Raw genomic sequence first — 26,134 nt, 5'->3', positions numbered from 1 at the left:
ATACAAATTCTAGGACATAACTTGAAGACAGTAGAACTATGTACAGAAGATGAGGTAATCAGTCCCTCAAACTAGGAGTAGGTGCGAACAGCACCATAGTCGTGGAGATTCTGAAGCAGAAGAAAGAATCCTGGCGCTTATATAGTAACGTCAGGTGTAGCAGACGAGGGCATATTCACTGGTAGGCGGGATTCCCCAGTGGAAGTAGGTCCTTCCCAAAGAGATGGGTTAGTTGTAGAAGTAGTTGTCGTAGTCGTGAAGGTTATGTACATGTCCTCAGAATTAAGATTCCATGATGTTGCAGTGTCTGAAAAGTTGTGTACGAAATGGTATATAATACCGACAAGATGAGAGTAAGACACATGTGCAACATCTGGGTATCTTTATTGTAGACGTTTCGCCATCCAGTGGCTTTATCAATACAAATTCTAGGACATAACTTGAAGACAGTAGAACTATGTACAGAAGATGAGGTAATCAGTCCCTCAAACTAGGAGTAGGTGCGAACAGCACCATAGTCGTGGAGATTCTGAAGCAGAAGAAAGAATCCTGGCGCTTATATAGTAACGTCAGGTGTAGCAGACGAGGGCATATTCACTGGTAGGCGGGATTCCCCAGTGGAAGTAGGTCCTTCCCAAAGAGATGGGTTAGTTGTAGAAGTAGTTGTCGTAGTCGTGAAGGTTATGTACATGTCCTCAGAATTAAGATTCCATGATGTTGCAGTGTCTGACAAGTTGTGTACGAAATGGTATATAATACCGACAAGATGAGAGTAAGACACATGTGCAACATCTGGGTATCTTTATTGTAGACGTTTCGCCATCCAGTGGCTTTATCAATACAAATTCTAGGACATAACTTGAAGACAGTAGAACTATGTACAGAAGATGAGGTAATCAGTCCCTCAAACTAGGAGTAGGTGCGAACAGCACCATAGTCGTGGAGATTCTGAAGCAGAAGAAAGAATCCTGGCGCTTATATAGTAACGTCAGGTGTAGCAGACGAGGGCATATTCACTGGTAGGCGGGATTCCCCAGTGGAAGTAGGTCCTTCCCAAAGAGATGGGTTAGTTGTAGAAGTAGTTGTCGTAGTCGTGAAGGTTATGTACATGTCCTCAGAATTAAGATTCCATGATGTTGCAGTGTCTGACAAGTTGTGTACGAAATGGTATATAATACCGACAAGATGAGAGTAAGACACATGTGCAACATCTGGGTATCTTTATTGTAGACGTTTCGCCATCCAGTGGCTTTATCAATACAAATTCTAGGACATAACTTGAAGACAGTAGAACTATGTACAGAAGATGAGGTAATCAGTCCCTCAAACTAGGAGTAGGTGCGAACAGCACCATAGTCGTGGAGATTCTGAAGCAGAAGAAAGAATCCTGGCGCTTATATAGTAACGTCAGGTGTAGCAGACGAGGGCATATTCACTGGTAGGCGGGATTCCCCAGTGGAAGTAGGTCCTTCCCAAAGAGATGGGTTAGTTGTAGAAGTAGTTGTCGTAGTCGTGAAGGTTATGTACATGTCCTCAGAATTAAGATTCCATGATGTTGCAGTGTCTGACAAGTTGTGTACGAAATGGTATATAATACCGACAAGATGAGAGTAAGACACATGTGCAACATCTGGGTATCTTTATTGTAGACGTTTCGCCATCCAGTGGCTTTATCAATACAAATTCTAGGACATAACTTGAAGACAGTAGAACTATGTACAGAAGATGAGGTAATCAGTCCCTCAAACTAGGAGTAGGTGCGAACAGCACCATAGTCGTGGAGATTCTGAAGCAGAAGAAAGAATCCTGGCGCTTATATAGTAACGTCAGGTGTAGCAGACGAGGGCATATTCACTGGTAGGCGGGATTCCCCAGTGGAAGTAGGTCCTTCCCAAAGAGATGGGTTAGTTGTAGAAGTAGTTGTCGTAGTCGTGAAGGTTATGTACATGTCCTCAGAATTAAGATTCCATGATGTTGCAGTGTCTGACAAGTTGTGTACGAAATGGTATATAATACCGACAAGATGAGAGTAAGACACATGTGCAACATCTGGGTATCTTTATTGTAGACGTTTCGCCATCCAGTGGCTTTATCAATACAAATTCTAGGACATAACTTGAAGACAGTAGAACTATGTACAGAAGATGAGGTAATCAGTCCCTCAAACTAGGAGTAGGTGCGAACAGCACCATAGTCGTGGAGATTCTGAAGCAGAAGAAAGAATCCTGGCGCTTATATAGTAACGTCAGGTGTAGCAGACGAGGGCATATTCACTGGTAGGCGGGATTCCCCAGTGGAAGTAGGTCCTTCCCAAAGAGATGGGTTAGTTGTAGAAGTAGTTGTCGTAGTCGTGAAGGTTATGTACATGTCCTCAGAATTAAGATTCCATGATGTTGCAGTGTCTGACAAGTTGTGTACGAAATGGTATATAATACCGACAAGTTATGTCCTAGAATTTGTATTGATAAAGCCACTGGATGGCGAAACGTCTACAATAAAGATACCCAGATGTTGCACATGTGTCTTACTCTCATCTTGTCGGTATTATATACCATTTCGTACACAACTTGTCAGACACTGCAACATCATGGAATCTTAATTCTGAGGACATGTACATAACCTTCACGACTACGACAACTACTTCTACAACTAACCCATCTCTTTGGGAAGGACCTACTTCCACTGGGGAATCCCGCCTACCAGTGAATATGCCCTCGTCTGCTACACCTGACGTTACTATATAAGCGCCAGGATTCTTTCTTCTGCTTCAGAATCTCCACGACTATGGTGCTGTTCGCACCTACTCCTAGTTTGAGGGACTGATTACCTCATCTTCTGTACATAGTTCTACTGTCTTCAAGTTATGTCCTAGAATTTGTATTGATAAAGCCACTGGATGGCGAAACGTCTACAATAAAGATACCCAGATGTTGCACATGTGTCTTACTCTCAACTTGTCCCCTGCATTAAAAATAGGAATTGCATTAGCCATCTCCCACATATCAGACATAAGAACTTAAGAACTGTTTATCACTGAACATATAGGGAGAGATGTGCTGTACCTGGGTGTACTGGTCGCAACTTGTGCTGTATTGCGGGGCTTGATTGCAGTATTTAACGAAAACTCGCCTGGCAACGCAGCATGCCAGGTCTGACGAATCTCCGCAAATCTATTCAAATGACCAACTTCACGCTATTGATTTGTGTTGCATGCTTGTCGGCAAGGTATTCCATCAGTTGGAATCACTGATTAAGCTCTTGAAACTTTCACGTTTACTCTTCTCCACGGTAGAGAACAAGGATAGATATTCAGTCAAAGACGAAGTCTTTTGTATGTAATGTTCTAGGATAGAGTAGGATTTCTAAGACAAGAATAGAAAATCGAATCAAAGAACACATAGTAAGAGAATCACAAAAGTCACAGGACCATACCGGCCTAATAAGATTCAACCAACTGTGACCCTATGCTAACCTACTTATAATGTACAGAAATATACCTAGCTGGATGAGTCTTATTACTCTGGTGTGGTCCAGTGGATGACACACTGACCTGTGTGTTTTAGGACTGGCTACTCATGGGTTCAAGCTCCACCCGTTGTGTTATTTGTTTACAATCGTGTTAATAATATTTCTGGAGATATAACTAACCTGGAAAAATCTCAGCTCATTTCCTTTTTGCATGATTATAGCGACACTACCTTTAATAAGACACATGTGCAACACTAGGTAACTTTATTGACGAAACATATAGCCTGCGCTTTAGGCTTCATTAGTCGAATACAGAGTTGAATCACAGACGAGAGTAAGACACATGTGCAACATCTGGGTATCTTTATTGTAGACGTTTCGCCATCCAGTGGCTTTATCAATACAAATTCTAGGACATAACTTGAAGACAGTAGAACTATGTACATAAGATGAGGTAATCAGTCCCTCAACCTAGGAGTAGGTGCGAAGAGCACCATAGTCGTGGAGATTCTGAAGCAGAAGAAAGGAGCCTGGCGCTTATATAGTAACGTCAGGTGTAGCAGACGAGGGCAAATTCACAGACATCAGGTTGGTGAAAGACAAAGTAAACGAGGTGGAGAGTAGTGTGATGTAATCAGTTCATCACCTAGAGTGATGGACTGATTACATCAGACTATCTCCCCACCTCGTCTACCACCAACGTTGATGTCTTCAGGAGTGTAATTTATGTCTGTATTCGACTGATGAAGACTGCAGCGCAAGCGAAACGTTTTCGCCTATTATGTAGGATACTGCATTGTTGTGAAATTTAAAGATAGTAGTTTCATGTATAAATTTAAAAAAAAATAATTGGTATAAACCTTGATAATAAATACCGACAAGTTGGTTTAGAAAGACACGTAAGCAAACACTATAACATATTTATTAGAAAACTACAAAATTTCAAAAACATTGGCATACATGATACTTAAGCAGCACCAACCCAACAACACAGGAGTCACGTGATTTCATCGTCTACCCGTCCTCATCATACACAGAGGTTGTTTTGATAAGGACCTGCCTCGCATGGGCCAGTAGGCCTTCTACAGTGTTCCTCCATTCTTATGTTCTTATGACATTCCTCAGGTCACGTGCGTCACATCTCACTCTCCGCCTATATATATAATGTCTTTCTACCTCTGTATGTTAGAAGTGATCAAGGTCCCAGGACCGAAACGTTTTCTAATAAATATGTTATAGTGTTTGCTTACGTGTCTTTCTAAACCCAAAAAAAAAATTCTCAGGCAGGTTTTATGTTGTGTATGTATGTTGTTATTTATATTACAGTGTATAATTTTATGAAGGTGAGTTTATCTGTCCTTGAAAAGTATTGTCCAACTGTTTAGCACTTTTAGTGAATTTATCTTTCTAGTCCTACGGTGGTGTATTTGTTTAATATTTTAAAAGCCCCTAGACAAGGCTTTAACAGAAATACGTAACATATTTACTTAACATATTTACGTATTCACGTACAAGGCTTTAAAAGAAATACGTAACATATTTACAGAACATCAATAATGATTTCTAGTTTTGCACACTTGTCTTACTTATCAGCTTGTCCGTATTGTAAATCATTTATAATGTGATACTGTCTTTATCCTATGTTAAACATGACAGCTCCACTATATTTACTAGTATTACTGATATTGAACATTAAAATGGTATAAAATACCGACAGATTGTTAGGTAAGACACATATGCAACAGTTAGGTATCTTTATTTCGAAGCGTTTCGCCTACACAGTAGGCTTCTTCAGTCGAGTACAGAACATAAGAACATAAGAAAGGAGGAACACTGCAGCAGGCCTGTTGGCCTATACTAGGCAGGTCCTTTACAATTCATCCCACTAACAAACACTTGACCAACCCAATTTTCAATGCTACCCAAGAAACAAGCTCTGATTTGAAAGTCCCACTCAAATCCAACCCCTCCCACTCATGTACTTATCCAACCTAAATTTGAAACTACCCAAAGTCCTAGCCTCAATAACCCAACTAGGTAGACTGTTCCACTCATCAACTACCCTATTTCCAAACCAATACTTTCCTATGTCCTTTCTAAATCTAAAGTTATCTAATTTAAATCCATTACTGCGGGTTCTCTCTTGGAGAATCCTCAAGACCTTGTTAATATCCCCTTTATTAATACTTATCTTCCACTTATACGCTTCGATCAGGTCTCCCCTCATTCTTCGTCTAACAAGTGAATGTAACTTAAGAGTCTTCAATCTTTCTTCATAAGGAAGATTTCTAATGCTATGTATTAATTTAGTCATCCTACGCTGAATGTTTTCTAACGAATTTAAGTCCATTCTGTAATATGGAGACCAGAATTGAGCTGCATAATCTAGGTGAGGCCTTACTAATGATGTATAAAGCTGCAGTATGACTTCTTGATATAAATCCCAGTAATCAATTTGCCTTATTACGTACGCTTAGGCATTGCTGTCTTGGTTTAAGGTTGCTGCTTACCATAACCCCCAAGTCCTTTTCGCAATCTGTATGGCTAAGTTCTACATTATTTAACTTATAAGTGCTAGGGTTATGGACATTCCCGAGCTTCAGAACCTTGCATTTATCTACATTGAACTGCATCTGCCACTTTTCTGACCAAGAGTAGATTTTGTCTAAATCCTCCTGAAGTTCCCTAACATCTACATTTGAATCAATTATCCTATCTTCGTGTCATCGGCGAATTTGTTCATATCACTAGTAATTCCTTCATCAAGATCATTGATATATATTATAAACAACAACGGGCCCAAGACTGATCCCTGTGGAACGCCACTTGTTACTGATCCCCACTCGGATTTAACCCCATTTATGGACACTCTCTGCTTCCTGTCTGTGAGCCATGATTCGATCCACGAGAGCACCCTTCCCTCAATGCCATGAGCTGCTACTTTCTTCAACAGTCTTTGGTGCGGAACTCTATCAAATGCCTTACTAAAATCTAAGTAAATAATATCAAATTCTTTATCGTGGTCAACAGCCTCAAAAACTTTACTGAAGAAAGTTAATAAATTAGTTAGACAAGACCGGCCTCTTGTGAATCCATGCTGAGTATCATTAATCAAGCTATGCTTATCGAGATGGCTTCTTATAATCTCAGCTATAATTGACTCTAGTAATTTGCCTACAATTGAGGTCAGGCTTATTGGGCGGTAATTTGACGGTAACGACTTGTCCCCTGTTTTAAAAATAGGAATTACATTAGCCATCTTCCACATATCAGACACTACACCTGTTTGAAGAGATAAATTAAAAATATTAGTTAATGGTTCACAGACTTCCATTTTGCATTCCTTAAGAACCCTTGAAAAAACCTCATCAGGACCCGGTGACTTATTTTGCTTCAGTCGATCTATCTGCTTCACAACCATTTCACTAGTGACTGTGATGTTACATAATTTATCTTCTTCTGGCCCACTATAAAAATTAATTACCGGAATATTGTTAGTGTCTTCCTGTGTAAAAACCGAGAGAAAATAATTATTTAAAATCGAGCACATTTCATTCTCTTTGTCAGTAAGATGCCCATAGTTATTTTTAATGGGACCTATCTTATCTCTGACTTTTGTTCTATATACCTGGAAAAACTTTTTGGGTTAGTTTTAGAATCCCTAGCAACTTTAATTTCATAGTCCCTTTTAGCTTTTCTTATCCCCTTTTTAATGACCCTCTTAATGTCAATATACTGATTCATAAGATGACCCTCGCCTCTTTTGATACGCCTATAAATTCCTTTCTTATGCCCTAGTAGATATTTCAGCCTATTATTCATCCATTTTGGGTCATTTCTATTTGATCTAATTTCTTCATAAGGGATAAACGTTTTTTGAGCAGCATGTATTGTGTTCAGAAAACTGTCATATTGATAGCTCTCTTCGTTACCCCAGTCAACAGATGATAAGTGTTCTCTAAGCCCATCGTAATCTGCTAAGCGAAAATCTGGGACTGTTACTGAGTTATCCCTACTATCATACTTCCATTCAATGCTAAATGTAATTGATTTGTGGTCGCTAGCACCCAGTTCCTCTGAAACTTCTAAATTATTAACAAGGGATTCGTTGTTTGCCAGAACTAAGTCAAGCAGGTTATTACCCCTTGTAGGTTCTGTCACAAACTGCTTCAAAAAACAATCCTGAACTACTTCTAAGAAGTCGTATGATTCTAAATTCCCAGTCAAGAAATTCCAATCAATATGACTAAAGTTAAAGTCTCCTAGAATTACTACATTATCGTGCCTTGTGGCCCTAACAATTTCCTCCCATAGTAGTCTCCCCTGGTCCCTATCTAAATTTGGGGGACGGTATATCACACCTAAAATTAATTTTTCATGCCCCTCTGAAAATTCTATCCAAACAGACTCTGTATGTGTTACTTCAGACTTAATACCCGTTTTTATGCAACAGTTCAAGCGATCTCGGACATACAATGCCACCCCACCCCCCTTTCCGACACTTCTGTCTACTTGGAACAATTTAAAACCCTGGATGTGACATTCTGCAGGCATGTCCCGACTTTTTTAATTAAACCACGTCTCAGTAATGGCAAATACATCTATGTTACCTGCACTAGCAACTAGTCTCAACTAGTCCATCTTATTCCTAGCACTGCGACTATTTGTGTAATAAATATTTAAAGACCCTCCTCTCTCTTTACCCTTCCTGCTACTTTCTGTTATTCCACTAAACCTATTACTGTCCTTGTCAATTAGTGCCACTGGCTTTCCAATATCCACCTCATTTTGCCTATTACTAGTTCTCCTAGTACTCATATTACTACCCTGCGACTTCACAGTTTTCCCGCAAAAACCCATACCACTAACTATTCTTAGTTTAAAGACCAAACAGCTTCCTCCACTGCGTTGGCCAGTGCTCCCACCCCACACCTAGATAAGTGAACCCCGTCCCTGGCATACATGTCATTTCTGCCATAGAAGAGGTCCCAGTTGTCACAGCCTATACACTATACCCTGTGGAGGCTGTGACAAGATTTACGTAGGTGAAACAGCAAGAAACCTCGACACCCGCCTCAATGAACACATTTACGCATGTAGGAACGATAACTTGAACAACGCCTGTGTACAACACCGAAATTCCACCAATCATCTCATGAAATTCAGAGACGCCCGATTAGTGATCAAAGAAACTAATTTCCGCAGACGCAAGTGCCTCGAATCAGCACTGATCGCTGTTTCGAATACAATTAAACAAAACAACGGCAGCTTCACCATCTCCGAAGTCTTAGCAAGAATCCTCCTGAAAACAGTAAACCCTGCCATCACACAGTCTCTCCTGTTATACTACACAAAGCACATTACAGAGAGTGAACACTGAAACAAGCTGCCTCTTTCCAGTCTATATTTGTCCAACCTATTTTTAAGTTACCCAAGTAATAGCTTTTATATCCTTTTACTCTTGTACGAATTAATTGCTCTATCATATTGTATTACTTTTGTCACTACCACTACTACTACTACCTCTAGTGAACATCGAAATGTTACCTCACTAGTATTGCACCTCACTCTGAGCCTTTATATACCCTCTGTGTCCATGTATTGTTTGTAATGGCTTGACAAAGCTCCTGGAGAGCGAAACGTTGCCACAATAAATGTCACACTAGTTGCACTTGTGTCCTTTTACTTTACAATCAGTCTTGATAAAAAAAATGAATGTTAAATTTTATTAAAATTACTGGTTACTCCTTATGTATATGGTGAGGCAGAATGAGTTCAGTAAAAACCATCGCTAAGTGTGGCATTGCTTGGGTATCTTTAAATAAAAAAATATCAAACTAAAGCTTTATTGGAGGAAATCCAACGGAGGGTCAGTTAGCTCTAAATGAAAGCCAATAAAAGGAAAATGTTGCAGCAGAATTTTTTTTTTTTGGGGGGATACCTGCTGTCTCGTACCTCGGTAGTCACCCACTAAAGGGTAACATTCACCATCATTCATTCGATACATGCCTTGACAGAAATACACAGAAATGTAGTATACATCCTTGCTCATGAACAGACTGGGACATTATCCTCATAACAATTTCACGAGTCTTTCATTACCATCAATAAAAGAAGACCAGTTAGCTTTCACTATACAAGTCCCAGACCCAGATAAGCAAATGCTATAATTATCAGTGGTGTTAATAAGGCTGTGAAAGTAAGATTGCCGAGATGTGCAGTCCGATTATCATTACTTTTAACACACGTCTAGCAAATCTGTCGAGCTCGTCTTTGTGGAAGCATCATGTGAATGCCAAATTCCCTAAAGATAGAGCCAAGAGATGACCAACACCTGTACACCAGTATTCCTCTTACCAAACAACAGCAAAACCCTTGAGACGTTATAAAAACCGAAATATTGTTTCAAGGGAACTCTGCAGGTGACGTCATGCTAAACCTTTCCATTTAAATAGTATCAATTAATAAAACCCTGACCAGCTATGTGGTTGCACTAGACATTGCGTGCACCTTTGTCCTATTTCACCAGTATTCGTCTTAAAATTACAAGCTCTAGGAATCTCTGCCTCCACTATACACCTCCAAGGTGATTAGGTGATTATCTTCAAAGTCGATCTTTTAAGGTAATTACTACTGGAGCAAGGTCAATAAGTCACTTAACAAATGCCAACGTGCCATGTGGGAATATGCGAGATCCATTGATTTAGATTGGAAAAAGAGATACAAAGCTTAGACAGTCTCATGAATATGCAAATGTAGCCTTTCTTTTACGTACAACGACAATATTCTCCAGTTATTAGTCTTGGCTCACTTAGGTAAAACGACAATATTCTCCAGTTATTAGTCTTGGCTCACTTAGGTAAACAGCCAAATAATAGCGATTGCAACACACAATAGGAGGCCGTCAGAAGTTACACCCTAGTTGTAATCCACACAAGGACACCATTCCATTACCGATCACTCATTCCTCTAATGACCAGCGTGTGTATGATCACAATGTGTGGACATTAGGAAAATAAAGTAATTGAAGGCGCGCTGCATAATAAGCTTTCATTTAGACAAACATTTCGCTCTGTTAAATCTTTATCACTAACAAAGCGAAGTATTGTCGCGAATAAAAGCTTGTTCCGTAACGGGAGTCTTCTCTTAATTTTTGTTGGTAGTGCACTAATTGGGTCTAGAGAGAAAGCAAATTGACAAATAAACAATCGGCTCTAACGTTATAAAACAGTTACTGTGGGGAAGGATTTTAATTGAGCTGAGAACTGGTGACCTTATATATGCGCAGATATGTTTAAACTATCCCACGAAATGCCAGTAAGTATAGAGAAAACAGATGAAATGTGGATGGAAGGGCAGATGTTAGTTTAATATGTTTATTATGCACCCCATACCCATCCTGTGGGCGGTAGTCAAAAGATTACAGAGATACATAATTGGTCCAGGGACTGGACTCCAAAGTTTTGATAGCTGAGCAAGTTACAGAGGTAATGAACTGGCAGATGAAGATGTATTCTTGAGAATTTTATAATAAGATATCCGGCAGTACCTCAAGGGAACTGTAGAAGTGTAAATTATATTTCTATAAGTCTACACACTCAGTTCGATGATAGTGTCATTTCCGTTCAACTAGAAATTATTCTGATTCTGTAATTTTAAAGTCTTTCACGCTGTCTGAATGTAAATAACTCATAAGCGCGTTATATTGTGCAAAGATAAATAAATTCTTATAATTTTTAATCAGTGTCGAGGAAGAAATTAAGGCATATCTTCTTAATTTATATGAGAGGAAAAACCAAGCAACCTTCATCATGAACAAGACTATTTTACTACACCAGAATTGTCAAAATTTAAGAGTTGTGAGTGAACTCAACCAGTGAAGTAACTTGGTTGCACAAGACAGTAAACATTCAGCTCTGAGGTTGTCGTACCTGAATCCATAGAGCTGAACGCACCTGAATATTTAACTGGAAACCTATCGGACCTTGGAGTTTGGTCACTCTTAATTTCCTTTAGTCTTTCCCAACTAGCAGCCGCTAGCAGGTACCATTTTTACCAGTGAAAAGAGCTGCTTCATCTCTTATTGGTTCTTAAGTGTCATGAGACAGTTTCAAAGTATGATTTGAAACAAAGTATGATTTGCAAGTTGGAACAATGGTACAAATAGCCTTGTTCCAACTTGCAACTCGAATCTCAACACAGATATTTATCTAAGGACAATTACACCTTTAAATCGGCTGGGGTGGACTGGTGCTATCAACACGCACACCGCCAGCACCACCACCACCACCAACCACACTATCAGAACCACCGCCAGTAACACCATCACATCACCATCACCAGCTATCCATAACACCACCAATACCAATCTCACCACCAGAACCCCCATCAGTCACACCACCAGCACCACTACCAACCACACCACTAGTGCTACTACCAGCCGCACCACAGCCACCACCAAGCGCACCACCAACACCATCACCAGCTACACCACCAGATTTACCTTCAACCATTACGGTGCTCCGTAGCCTGGTGGCTAAAGCTCTCGCTTCATACGACTAGGGTCTGGGTTCGATTCCCAGCGAGGGTAGAAACATTGGGCGTGTTTTACACCAATTCACAATGTTCCCCATCAGTAAAATGGGTACCTGGGTGTTAGTCGACTGGTGTGTGTCGCATCCTGGGACAAAATTGACCTAATTTGCTCGAAATGCTCTGCATAACAAGCGGCTTTTTATATAGCAGTATGTCATTGATGTCAGCTACGCCTGTATACCTTACACATGTACTTGTAGTAAATGAAGATATATTATTATTACACCACTTGCAGCACCACCAGTACAATAACCAACCACACTACCACCACTTTCATCACCAATTCACAACTACCCTCACCACTAACACAACTACTGACCATATTATCACTAGCACCACCACTAACGTATCCACTAACCACACTATCGCCAACACCACCATTAATACACCACCTTCACAAATAACATTTAGCAACAACTCCAGCAATATTATCACAATAAATAATAATCACTATCACCGCCAGCATCATGATAATCATCATCAACATTGGGAAGGGCAATAGACAGGAGCTACTGGATAAGTACAGGTCAGCCATAGAAGTAGTCAGGTCTAAAGGAGGGATCCCTATCATATGTAGAATCTTGCCTAGAAGGGGAGTGGGCAATGAATGGATATCTAGGGTAACTGGTATAAATTGCTGGCTAAACAGGTACTGCAAGGAACTTGAAATCCCATTCATTGACAACTGGGACAAATTCTATGGTAAACATGATATGTATGCAAGGGCTGGGGTACATCTCTCTGGGGCTGGAGTGGTTGCATTAGCCAATTCGATTGAGAGGGTAATTGATGACTTCTCTAGGATTTCAAACTGATAGATTACAGAGGTATGGGTGTTTGTGGGAAACAATCAGGCTGCAGTATTATTGTTGGAAACCGCAGATATTACCAGGATACCTCCAGGATATGTTTAAAAGACAATATTCAAAATAAAGTTCCTAATCAAGGCATAGCAACTGATCAACAGAGAGATATTAGAGGGCAACGAGTGACTAGCTCCCCTAAGGTTTACTATACAAATAGTAGGAGTAAGAAATAAGATAGATGAGCTAGGATTACTCGCAAGTGCAGGTAATATAGATATTATTGCTATAACTGAGACCTGGTTCAACTTGAAGGATAGAGAAATGCCTTCTGAATGCAGCATAAAGGATTATACACTATTCCACACTGATAGGGTCAACAGGAAGGGTGGTGGTGTGGCGATGTCTGTCAGAGATAATTTAAATTGTTGTGTTAGACATGATATAAGATTAGAAACGTTGAACACAGAATCTATTTGGCTACAGTTTCTCGAGGATCGTGAAAAATTAATTTTGGGCGTGATTTATAGCCCCCTAACCTTGATAGGGAGTGCAGTAAGCTGCTTCGGAACGAAATTCATAAGACATCTAGATATGAAAATGTTGTGTTAATGGGAGATTTTAATTTTAAACATATTGATTGGAACAATGTGACAGGAAATCTTGAGTTTAGTGATTTTCTTGATACAGGACTGCTTTTAAACAGTGTGTGACAGAACCAACTGGAAGAAACAATCTGCTTGACTTGGTTCTTGCCAACAAAGATTCACTAATTAATAATCTTGAGGTTAATGATGAGCTTGGGGAAAGTGATCACAAATTACTTAGTTTCAATATATTGTGGAAGTACCCTGTAAACTGAAATTCAAATCTCTGTCCCAGACTTCCACTTGGCTGATTTCATGAGACTGAAAAATTACCTGGGTGGGCTAAACTGGGGTGGTCTGACTGTGGGTGAGGTAGGTGATCTTGGTTGCCAATATGACGTTTTTCAGAGCATAGTTCTAGCTGTTCAGTCAATTTTTGTTCCAAGTAGGGAAATTAAATCCAACAAATATGATCCCAAATGGATGAACAATAGATTAAAACATTTCATTGGTCAAAAGAGAGGCATTTTTAGACGTATCAGAAGAGAGGAAGGGCAGTTAAGAAATCAATATATTCAATTAGAGAGAGAAGTAAAAAAAGGAATAAGAAAAGCAAAAAGGGGTTATGAGGCCAAGGTCGCAAAGGATTCGAAGACTAACCCAAAAGGGTTCTTTCAGGTATACAGAAGTATGATTAGGGACAAGATAGGCCCACTTAAGAGTAGCTCTGGTCAGATCATTGACAGTGATAGGGATATGTGTGAAATTTTCAATACTCACTTCCCCTCAGTTTTTACTCAGGAAGATACTAGCGAAATTCCAGAAATAATAAATTATGTAGAACAGGACGATAATAAACTATGCACGATTGCAGTAACTAGTGACATGGTCCTCAGACAAATAGAGAAATTGAAACCTAACCAATCCCCAGGCCCTGATGAACTGTTTGCAAGGGATTTAAGGAATGTAAAGAAGAATTATGCAAACCTTTAGCTAATCTTTTCAATATATCACTACAAACTGGCATAGTGCCTGATAAGTGGAAAATGGCAAATGTATTACCTATTTACAAGGCAGGTGACAGGGCCTTAACTGCGAACTATAGACCAATAAGCCTTACCTCCACAGTGGGAAAATTTATGGAATCAATAATTGCCGAGGCAATTCGTAGCCATCTTGACAGTCACAGATTGATTAATGAATCTCAACACTGTTTTACAAAGGGGCGTTCCTGTCTTACGTATTTACTAACTTTTTTCGCTAAGGTGTTTGAGGAGGTAGATCATGGTAATGAATATGATATTGTGTATACGGACTTCAGTAAGGCTTTCGATAGGGTTCCACATCAGAGACTTCTGAGGAAATTTAAGGCACACGTAATAGGAGAAATTTTTTCCTGGGTAAAGGCATGGTTGACAAATAGGCAGCAAAGAGTTTGCATAAATGGGGAGAGATCAGAATGGGGGCACGTCACAAGCGGTGTTCCACAGAAGTCAGTTTTGGGAACCTTGTTGTTCACAATTTACATAAACGATATAGAATGAATATATAGCGACATAAGCAAATTTGCTGATGACACCAAAGTAGGCCATCCAATTCATTCTGTTGAGGACATTAGTGCACTCTAGGATGATTTGAATAGACTGATACAGTGGTCGGAGAAGTGGCAGATGCAGTTTAATATAGACCAATACAAAGTTCTAAATGTTGGGCAGGACAATAACCATGCCACTTATAAACTGAATAGTGTAGAGCTTAATACTGATTGCGAAAAGGATTTAATTCTAGTTAGCAGTAATCTGAAACCAAGACAACAGTGCATAAGTGTTCACAATAAAGCTAACAGAATCCTTTTCTTCATATCTAGGAGTATAAATAACAGAAGTCCTCAGGTTATTCTTCAACTCTATATATCCTTGGTTAGGCCTCATTTAGATTATGCTGCACAGTTCTGGTCACCGTATTACAGAATGGATATAAATGCTCTGGAAAACGTATAGAGGAGGATGACAAAGCTGATCCCATGTATCGGAAATCTTCTCTATGAGGATAGACTGAGGGCCCTGAATCTGCACTCTCTAGAAAGGCGTAGAATCAGGGGGGGATATGATTGAGGTGTATAAATGGAAAACAGGAATAAATAAAAGGGATGTAAATAATGTGCTGAAAATATCTAGCACCATCGCCATCACAGTGATGAATAACACCAGCAACACCATCATTATCACCATCACTATCACTTCAACTCCAGCAACTTCATAAACACCATTACCATCACTATCACCAACACCATTATTAACACCATCACCATTACTTTCACGACCACCATCATTATCGCCATCACTATTACTACCACCATCAACACCATCGGCACCGTCATTATCATTCACTATCACGACTACCATAAACACCAGCAGCCCCATTATCAACACTACAACTATCACTATCAACACCGGCAATATTACTATCACACCCGAAATCAACAAAATCTTCACCATCATTATTACTATCACGACATCAACACTAGAAACTAGAAACACTATCATTAATACCAACACTGTGACGAACACCATCAAAACCATCATTAATACCACCCCCATTATTAATCCCATCACTTTCATCACCATCAACACCATTATTAGCACCATCAACATCACCTTGACCAGCACCGTCAATACACCATCTTTATCACTGTCAGCACCACCATCACCACAACTGTGTAGAATTAAGGGGAACTGTGGTTATAACGGATTAGGTTAGTGATTCTTGTCAGGTCAGTTATGGAATTTAGCCCAGAAACCTGCCTTCTCATTTCTACCTACCTGAATTCGCCCTCTAGTTTACACATGGGCAGTTGTGTTGAGACGGTTGCAGATACGTTGATCTCTGGTGGCGGGAGGGATGCGGCAAGACCCAAAAATACGAGGAATGTGCATTCAATGATGATGCTTAGTGTGGGAGCTGCTGTACATCCGTGGACACTTGACATAGTTGTATCTGAGTCATATGCAACGGCCTGGTATATTAGCGAGATAATGGCTTTTTGCTGTTAAATTTTGTTAGCTAAGACATATATGCAACAGTTTGGTATCTTAATTCCGAAACGTTTCTCCTATACAATAGGCTTCTTCAGTCGAGTAGAGAATAGTTGGTAGAAGCTGAAGAGTTGTGAAGACGGAACTTTGCGAAATAAAGATACCTAACTGTTGCATATGTGTCTTACCTAACAACCTGTTGGTATTTCATACCATTTTAATATTCACTGTGAAATGTTATCTAATTCACGTTGTAATGTATTGTCTAATGCTAGAGTACTTCAGTGTACAAGGCCTGTCATAGGATAAGTCATCCTAACCATGTTGTTAATAAACCAGCACTATTCAGCAGAGTTCGTGCACTCGCCTGTTCACTCTCAGTGTGACTGCTGAGGTAGACTGGGGACGGGCCCTTCCCCAGCCAGGGGGGGTACTCATGGCTGGCTGGAGGAGTGCCTACTGCTCACTCTGGTGTACGTTGTGAAAGATGATGTAGATACTAAACTAGATTAATCTATGTCTAACTCTAACTTAGCTTAAATACGTATTAGTGGTGGTGTATAATGCAATAGCTTGTGAAGGCTTTATTACTAGATTAAGTCTTATAAATTAGAGTGCATAAAGAACGTGGCACCCCTGGAGTAGGCGTACGTGGGGCTGGTCGTTTACCCCCCTCGTTTCCCTCCCTCGTTCCACCCCCTCGTTTACCCCTTCATTTCCCCCCCTCGTCCCCCCTCCTCGTTTCCTCCAACTTAGAGAGGTTTTAACAGTATGGGAAATCAAAGCTGCGTATTTTTTCACACTCACTACCATCATCAACACACCATCATTATCACCATCACCACCATCAGCACACCATCATCATCATTATCACCAACACCATCACCCCCACCACCATCACAACCAACACCACCACAACCACCAGCACTATCACCACCACCATTATCACCATCATCACTACCACCATCACCAGCATCATCATCACCCTCACCATCACCACCACCATTACAACCACTATCACCACCAGCACCATCACCAGCACCATCATTATCACCATCACCACCACGAACATAACCCCTCCTCTCTAGTATCGTGCCTCGTTCACACACTATATACAACACTCATAGAGAAATTTAATGCAAATTACAAAAATGGCGCGTGAGAGCGAAGGTATCGTGGAGGCGGAGCAGCATTCTCAGGTAGGTCATCACCAGTACAATCACAAGCATTGTACAATCACCCTCGTAACCTCCGAAATGTTTGAATAACACACCTTAACATTAAAAATACAATCACAAGTATCGGCACCATCACCTTTATGGTGGAGCTACACACGAGCCTCATCAGTACAGTCGTACATATTGGTACAGTCACCTTGGTTGTGCTACACAATACACCAATACAATCACAATTATAGGAACATTCATCCTGGTAACCTCCACTACGACTCTCACACATCTCAGCCTCAACAATACAAGCGCAATAACAGTAACAATCACCCTGGTAACCTCCACTACGGCTGTATCATACAGCTGAGCTTCAACAATACAATCACAATAACAGTAACAATCACCCTGGTAACCTCCACTACGGCTGGGTCACACAACTGAGCCTCAACAATACTCACAATAACAGTAACAATCAGCCTGGTAAGCCTCCCTACGGCTGTCACACATCTCAGCCAGCTCCTTGCCAGGAACAAGAGGTGGGAGTGAAAGTGGTATATTCTTCATCCTTACGACTCTCCCTTTAAAAACCAACTGGGATGGAGATACAGGAAACACTTTTAAGGAATACTCGTACATAGACGTGAAGGACACGCACACTTGCGCGCGCGCGCACACACACACACACACACACACACACACACACACACACACTACACACACACACACACACACACTACACACACACTACACACACACTACACACACACTACACTACACACTACACTACACTACACACACACTACACTACACTACACACACTCACAGGTGAAGCAGTATCGTTCAATAGTGATCCCAGGATTTAGCGTTCTAGCGGCTGCCCTAAGTTATAATTAGCGGTCATCGTACGTGAGTGAATCAGTGAACATACCTGCAAGAGTGTAACAGCTCTCTAGAGTGTGAATAATGTGATAAGATCAAGAATTTTACAATTTAAATTTGAATGCGGGTGTTAATGGAAGCTTTATGAGGGAGGGTAGCAATCAGCTGGTCAGGCTGCTGGCCGCAGTGTTGACACAAATAAACATATTTAATGGGTCAAGGTTGGGAACCTAAATAAAAACAAATGCAAATATCTGGTCGGTTATAGCAGCTGTATAGTGATAAGGTCACAAACGAGTGATAAAGTAATAATGAAAAAAAAATAGTCAATCCCCATTAGTTGGTGTTGTGATTACAGTTAAAATCATCAGATTTATTATGACCATAATACTAAAGAAAGAATAGTGAATACCACGTTATTAACAACGAAAACTTAAATGCAAGATAAAAGCTACGGAGGGAGTTACAAACTGAAGGAGTTATAAAAGCCACCACCTGGAGCCTCCATTTGTGCAGACATCACTTGCCTGTGTGTGGCAGTAATTTTGGTTGGTGTCTAAAGTCTCAATGTCTCGCCCTGCTGGTTGTATGTTATACCATCACTCTCTAACTTTCAGTGCCAGGAGGTAGATAGGGGTAACCCTAACAATATTTTGTAAGTTACATAAAAATCTTCAGAAAAGTTGTGTAGCTTAGTGACCCCCCCCCCCCTGTTTCTCAAAGAACAAGCTAGTAAATGCGCACGCACAAACACACGAGTACTCTAGTAAATATTATAAGAGTAAATATTAGTATTATTAATAAGGAATAGAGTGAAGAGTGAGAAATAATTTATAATCTTCAAAAGAGTAGCGTAGCCTAGCGTGTTAAAGTGTCCCCCCCCCTTTTTTTTCTTAAAGAGTGACAAGCTAGTAAACACGCACGCACACACAAACACACTTGTACACCAGTATTATAGTAGTAAATATTAGTATATATTAATAAGGAATTGAGTGTGAAATATTTATATAATCTTCGAAAGAGTAGCTAGTCTAGCGTGATCCAGTGATCCCCCTTTTTGTTTCAGAGTAAACAAACGCGCGTGCTCACACACACACATTCACACACGCACGCACTCACACACACATGTAAACACATACACACACGTATACACATACTCAGACAAACCTAACCTAACACATTACCTCGTAAATACCACCCCCCTCAGCACACACACATTTTTACATAAGCTGAAGGAGCAAGAGCATCCTTACAGGATAAAAAGAATAGGATCTCAAAAGGGAGGAGATAAAGGCAAGGGAACCGATGATGGCTGGTCTGTAAAGGAAGAATGGGTAGAGTGGTTCAAGAACAAAATGGAACAAGAATGGGAAAAGAGGTTAAATGAGCTTTGCAATACCATGTTAGAGAAGATATCTGCAGAGAGTAAGAAGTGGGATTCACGAGTTGTTGTAGCTGAGGCAAAGATACAGAGACTGGAAGAAGAAATGGATCTATGGAAGCAGGATATAAAGATGAGGTCTGAAAAGAGTAAGGTGACTGAAATAGGAACATCAGCAGGTAGCGAGGGGACTGAAGGAGATGGAGCTAAGAAGTACTTTGCAGCAGTAATATCAGGCCATCAGGGTGTCCTTGAGATATGGAAAACAAAGGAGATGCTTAAATCAGATCCAGAGATATGGAGGGAAAAGAAATGGGAAGAAGAGAAGGAGAGGTCAGTAATTATTCATGGGCTTCAGGAGGCTGAAGGGAAGATCTATGATGAAAGAAAGCAGTGGGAGGAAAGAGAGATTAAGAACATCATTGCAATAACAGGAGAGAAAAACATGTCTCAGGTAGAAAATTTTCACAGAGTTGGGGGGTATTCAAGAGAAAAAAAATCGACTAATCAAATTAACATTCAAGACACACATGGTATAGAACAAGATACTAAAACAGAAGCCACTGTTAAAGGACTCTCCAGATTATTAACAAGTGTACCTCAATCGAGACAAAACATGGCAGGAAAGGGAACAACTGAAAGTGAGAGCAAGACAAAACCAGTGGAAGGCAAGAGAGACAGAACAGGCAACGACAGACGGGAAAGCTCAGTCTTTGGGGGAACATCAAACACAAATGCTTACAGAAATCCCTCAAATCCTGTCACCACATATCAACCAAACACAATATCCAGTAACAAACCACACTCCATAGCCCCCACCCTCCTAATCACAAATTTCACAATCTCAGCAGCCTCCTATAATATTCAATCCTGCCTCCCACCCTCCCAGCCTGCACCTTCCTCTTCCATCTCACAAAATACAGTAATGGAAAGGAAGCTAAAGGTAGACCAATGTAGATGGAATAACAAAGAGTGAAGAGTGGTAAGAATAAATCATTGATGCATCACCTGACATGATAACACTAACAGACAAAACTTACAGGGATAACAGATGCAATCTTTCCACCTGGATATCAGATTATGAGGAAAGACAGAAAGAACAGAGGAGGGGGAGGAGTAGCACTGCTCATCAAAAACCAGTGGAGGTTTGAGGAAATGGGAGGAATGGAAAGAAGGGAAACAGAAGACTTCATTGTAGGAACACTTCAGACTGGGGGTCCAAAGGTGATGACATCAGTGATGTATAACCCACCAGTGAACAGCAGGAGGACAAGACAAGAGTATGATGTGAGCAATAGGGTAATGGTGGATACACTAGCTGAAGTGGCCAGGAGGGCTCATATGGGTAGGACAAAATTACTTATAATGGGGGATTTCAGTCAAAGAGATTGACTGGGAAAGCCTAGAGCCACATGGGGGACCAGAAATGTGGAGGGCTCAGATGTTGGAGACAGTATCGGAGAACTTCATGCACCAACATGTTAGGGATACAACCAGAGAGAGAAGAGAGGGTGTTGCAGCAAGGCTGGACCTCATATTCACCTTGAATAGTTCAGGCATAGAGGATATCACACACGAAAGACCCCTTGGCGCTCGTGATCATGATGTTCTGAGTTTTGAATACCTTATATAGTTAACAGTGGAGAATGCAGCAGTACGAGAACAACGACAGAAGCCGAACTTTAAAATGGAGGACTACATAAGAATGAGAAGTTCCTGCATGAAGTGCAGTGGGAAAGAACTAGAGGAAAAGACAGTAAATGAAATGTTGGAACTAGTGACCAATGAGTGCAGGGAAGCAGAGGAGAAGTTCATACCAAAGGTTAACAGAAAAAAAATGTTAAGACCATAGTGAGCCCATGGTGTAACTGGAGGTGTAAAGAGGCCAAAGCCAAGTGTATTAGAGCATGGAAAAAGGTATAGAAGGCAAAAGACTCAAGAAAACAAGGAGTTGAGCAGAAGAACCAGAAACGAATATGTAGGGATAAGGAGAGAGGCCCAGAGGCCAGAAGCCAGATCTGAACCAAAGTTATTATATAGTCACATTAGAAGAAGAAAAACAGCAGTCAGGGACCAGGTAATCAGGCTGAGGAAAGAAGGAGGGGAGCTCACGAAGAGTGATCAGGAAGTATGTGATGAACTAAAGACAAGATTTAGAGAAGTATTCACACTAGAGACAGGAATGCTTCCAGCATGGATACTGAGGGAGCAGAGGAACTGTGTGTGCTGCTAGCCGCAATCTTCAGTAAATCTATCGCAACTGAGAAGTTGCCTGAGGCATGGAAGACAGCAAATGTAGTTTCAATTTTTAAGAAATGAGACAGACAGGTAGCGTTAAACTACAGACAAGTGTCACTGACTTGTATAGTATGTAAAGTCATGGAAAAGATTATAAGGCTTCAGAGATGGGAAATCCTGTGTCACAAATCTACTTGAGTTCTACGATAATGTGACAGAAGTAAGACAGGAGAGAGGGATGGGTAGTTTGCATCTTTTTGGACTGCAAGAAGGCTTTTGACACAGTACCACACAAGAGACTGGTGCAAAAATTAGAGGAGCAGGCAGGAATAATACGGAATGTACTACAATGGATCAGGAAATACCTGACAGGAATGAAACAATAAGTGTTGGTACGTGATGAAGTGTCAGAGTGGGCGCACGTTTCAAGTGGGGTTCCACATGGGTCAGTCCTAGGTCCGGTGCTGTTTCTTGAATACGTGAATGACATGGTGGAAGAAATAGATTCAGTAAGTGTCACTGTTCGCTGATGATGTGAAACTGATGAGGGGAATACAAGCGGGCGAGGATCAGTTAAGATTACAAGGGATCTGGACAGACTACAAGTCTGATCCAACAAATGGCTCCTGGAGGCCATTTGGGGTAAGCATTATAACGAACATGTCCCCTGAGGCACCCATCAATCAAATAACTGCTGCAGCATATGGGAGATTGGCAAACCTGAGATTGGCGTTTAGACATCTGAGTGAGGACTCATTCACGACATTGCACACCGTGTACGTCAGGCCTATACTGGAATATGCAGCGCCAGTATGGAACCCTTACCTTATCAAACACATCACGAAATTGGAGAAAGTGCAAAAATTTGCAACACGATTAGTCCCGGAACTGAGGGGTATGTCTTATGAAAAGAAGTTAAGGGAACTCAACCTGATGACACTAGAGGATAGAGGGATAGGGGGAACATGATAACAACGTATAAAATACTGAGAGGAATTGACAAGGTGGACAGGGCTCGAATGTTTCAGAGATGAGATACAAGAACAAGGGGACATACTTGGAAGCTGAAAACCCAGATGAGTCATACGGATGTTAGGAAATATTTCTTTAGCCTTAGAGTTGTCAGGAAGAGGAATAATCTGGAGAGTGAAGTAGTGGAAGCAAGTTCCATACATAGCTTTAAAAAGAGGTATGATAAAGCTCATGGAGCAGGGAGAGAGAGTGAATTAGTATCGACCAGTGAAGAGGCGGGGCCAGGAGCTATGAATCAACCCCTGTAACCACATATAGGTGAACACACACACACACACACACACACACACACACACACACACACATTCAAATCCAGAGGTCAAACACGACACAGAAATATACATCTCATGGTGGCCCCTCTGAGCTGCCATCCAGACATTAAAGACAACTCACGTGGTAGCCAACGTGGCTCCACCAACACCACCAACACCATCATCAACACCAGAAACACCATCAACACCACAAATATCACCAACACACCAATAATACGTAACTATCACGCTAATAACACGTAAAGCTAAAGGACAAGTGCAACTAATGTGACATTTTATTCTAGCAACGTTTCGAGGAGTGAGGAGCACCTCACTCTGAGCCTAAATATATCCTCTGTGTCCATATACTGTTTGTAACGGCTTGACAAAGTTCCTGAAGAGCGAAACGTTGCCACAATAAAATGTCACATTAGTTGCACTTGTGTCCTTTTACTTCACATATTGTCGGTAATTCTACCAACTTTATTACACGCTAATAACACATCATCATACAACCTACACTAATAATACACCACTAGCATACTACTGCTACAACAACGACACAACACACCGCCAATACAACACTAATGCACCATTAACACACTATCAACACAACATTAACATCAAGTAACCACAAGTACAACACGAATAACCACCAACACACTAATGCGACCTCAGAAAAAGTATGTAGCAATAAATTTGTATATATCGTGTTTTATAATTTAATATTGCTGATGTATACGTTAATAGCTAAAATAAAAAATTCAAGCTTTTTATCATTATTTAACCTATTACGCTAGCTTACGGTAATGCAATCACGAAACAAGAGATATTATGCAATTAAACTGCGACTGGCCTAGGTTCGAACCCGTGGCATTTTAGCCAGCCTCGTGGGAAGCAACATGGTGTGTGTTTGGGCGGTACTACTCAATTTAAAATTACTGTATTCACAGACCACAACCCTCTTACACCCCTCAAGGAAGGTTCCTTGATGTTGGTGAGGGGCTCTTGATTTAGGGAATTGGATCTGTGCTCCAGTTCCCCAAATTAAGCCTGAATGCCTTCCACATCCCCCCCCAGGCGCTGTATAATCCTCCGGGTTTAGCGCTTCCCCCTTGATTATAATAATAATAACCCTCTTACAGTAATACTATGAAGTCAAAATATGCAAGGATAAAGATGGGCTCTCCATATCCAGCCTTATGCTATTAGTATTAATCATATCAGCAACTGAGAAGTTAAAACTGAAGTTTGTGCCCAGATACTTGCTTGTCACTTGATACTTTCATTAAATTCAGTAGAGTAACTTAAGCACTCATCCAACTTATGTATCTTAACTCATGTTTAATAATTAATTTTTTAATATATCAACAGCAGTGGTGTACTAAGTAGTGGTAAGTTATTGATGGAGACATATTTCTCGCCACGCCAAGTTTCATGCCGCTACCACCACAACAGAGTGGAATGTAATCTCCCATCAGTCACCATAGACTGCTTTGACTGTGCAGTCTCCACTACTGTCTTGATCCCTCTGGAATCATGCCCGTCTAGTACACCCACCTCTATGCTACCTCTACTACACTAATAAGCCGCTACACTAGTATGCCGCCTCTGCTGCACTAGTATGCTGCTACACTGGTGTGCCACCTCTACAATACTATCTGTGGCATACCTCTACAGTGACACAGACACTGGATAAAATTTGCGTATTCGGTGTGCATGGCACATACGTGACTCACACATGTTATTATAAATGAAACTATTGTTATGAGTTACATTATAATCAAAAAGAAGCGCTAAGCCACAAGGACTATACAGGATATGAGTTACAGCACACCTAGTGTGACGGTCTGTCGCGCGGTGGGGTACTGCCACCTTAGAGAAGGGACGCAGTAAAAATTGTGGATATGTCTTTCATATTGCATATATTGTCTTTTATAATACTGATGTTTTTATTAATAATGATTATTTGACTTATTATATTGGCTTATGTATATAGGGAAGATGTAACAACTACACCTCTCACTGTCCTCGTTGTTGGAGAGTTTTGATTGGCTACCAGCACTCTGCAAACTACCTGCCCGCTTGTTATATTGTCCATGTCAGGCGCAACTTGGTACCAGTAACCTGACGTTGGATCTGCAGGCCTGCTTCTTGCTCGCTCGCTCTCTCTCAAGTTGTTTCTCGTTGTGGAAACATCTTGTCTCTCTGCTCTATCAGCTCGTGATATTTAATTCTGTTTTTGGTTGAGTATGTGTGTTGGTGAGCCGGGACATACTTCTCGTAATTCTGTGTAACTCTGCTCACAGAGCATTATTTAGACCTAGTGATATTTTACGTTATTCAGAGGCTGTGTGTCGTGGAAACACTATATCTCTGGTCCCGAGTTCAACATTCGATCTACATTTATTCTGACATGTACGCACTGTCATAGTAGGGAAATTGGGATTGCTGAACTGTTTCAGTAATATGGGAATTTTATCCCTTTGGTGAAGGATCTGTTGAAAGTCCGCAGTTAGGTTCGTTTTTGTCTCCTTGATTCCTTGCCTGACGTTATGCTGTTCACTGCTGCTTCGAGTATTATTGCTGTTTGGTGAATGACTGTTATTACAACCCAGGAGTCCCAAAGGTGTAAAGGGAGCAAAATAAACACAGCAGAAAAACTTTTGATTTGTATTATCCTTCACCAATTTAGA

General features: G+C 40.7%; 1 protein-coding gene across 2 annotated transcripts in view; it reads right to left on the bottom strand.

Annotated features, from left to right (window-relative positions):
- Tk (Tachykinin) overlaps window positions 1–26,134 on the bottom strand; it is a 940,725-nt gene that overhangs the window by 602,057 nt on the left and 312,534 nt on the right. Inside the window, exon 1 of one of the 2 annotated variants that reach the window (XM_070098802.1) lies at window positions 16,276–16,518. The exons of the other annotated variant lie outside the window; for it this stretch is intronic. The gene's annotated coding sequence lies outside the window, so the exon portion shown is untranslated. Of the gene's footprint in view, window positions 1–16,275; window positions 16,519–26,134 lie in introns of those variants that run through there. 2 annotated transcript variants of the gene reach the window in all.

This window comes from Cherax quadricarinatus, chromosome 64 (assembly GCF_038502225.1).
Source record: "Cherax quadricarinatus isolate ZL_2023a chromosome 64, ASM3850222v1, whole genome shotgun sequence".
NCBI classification, from domain to species: Eukaryota; Metazoa; Arthropoda; class Malacostraca; order Decapoda; family Parastacidae; genus Cherax; species Cherax quadricarinatus.
The sequence above is the reverse complement of the archived record's forward strand: the minus strand, read 5'-3'. Positions and strand labels throughout refer to the sequence as shown.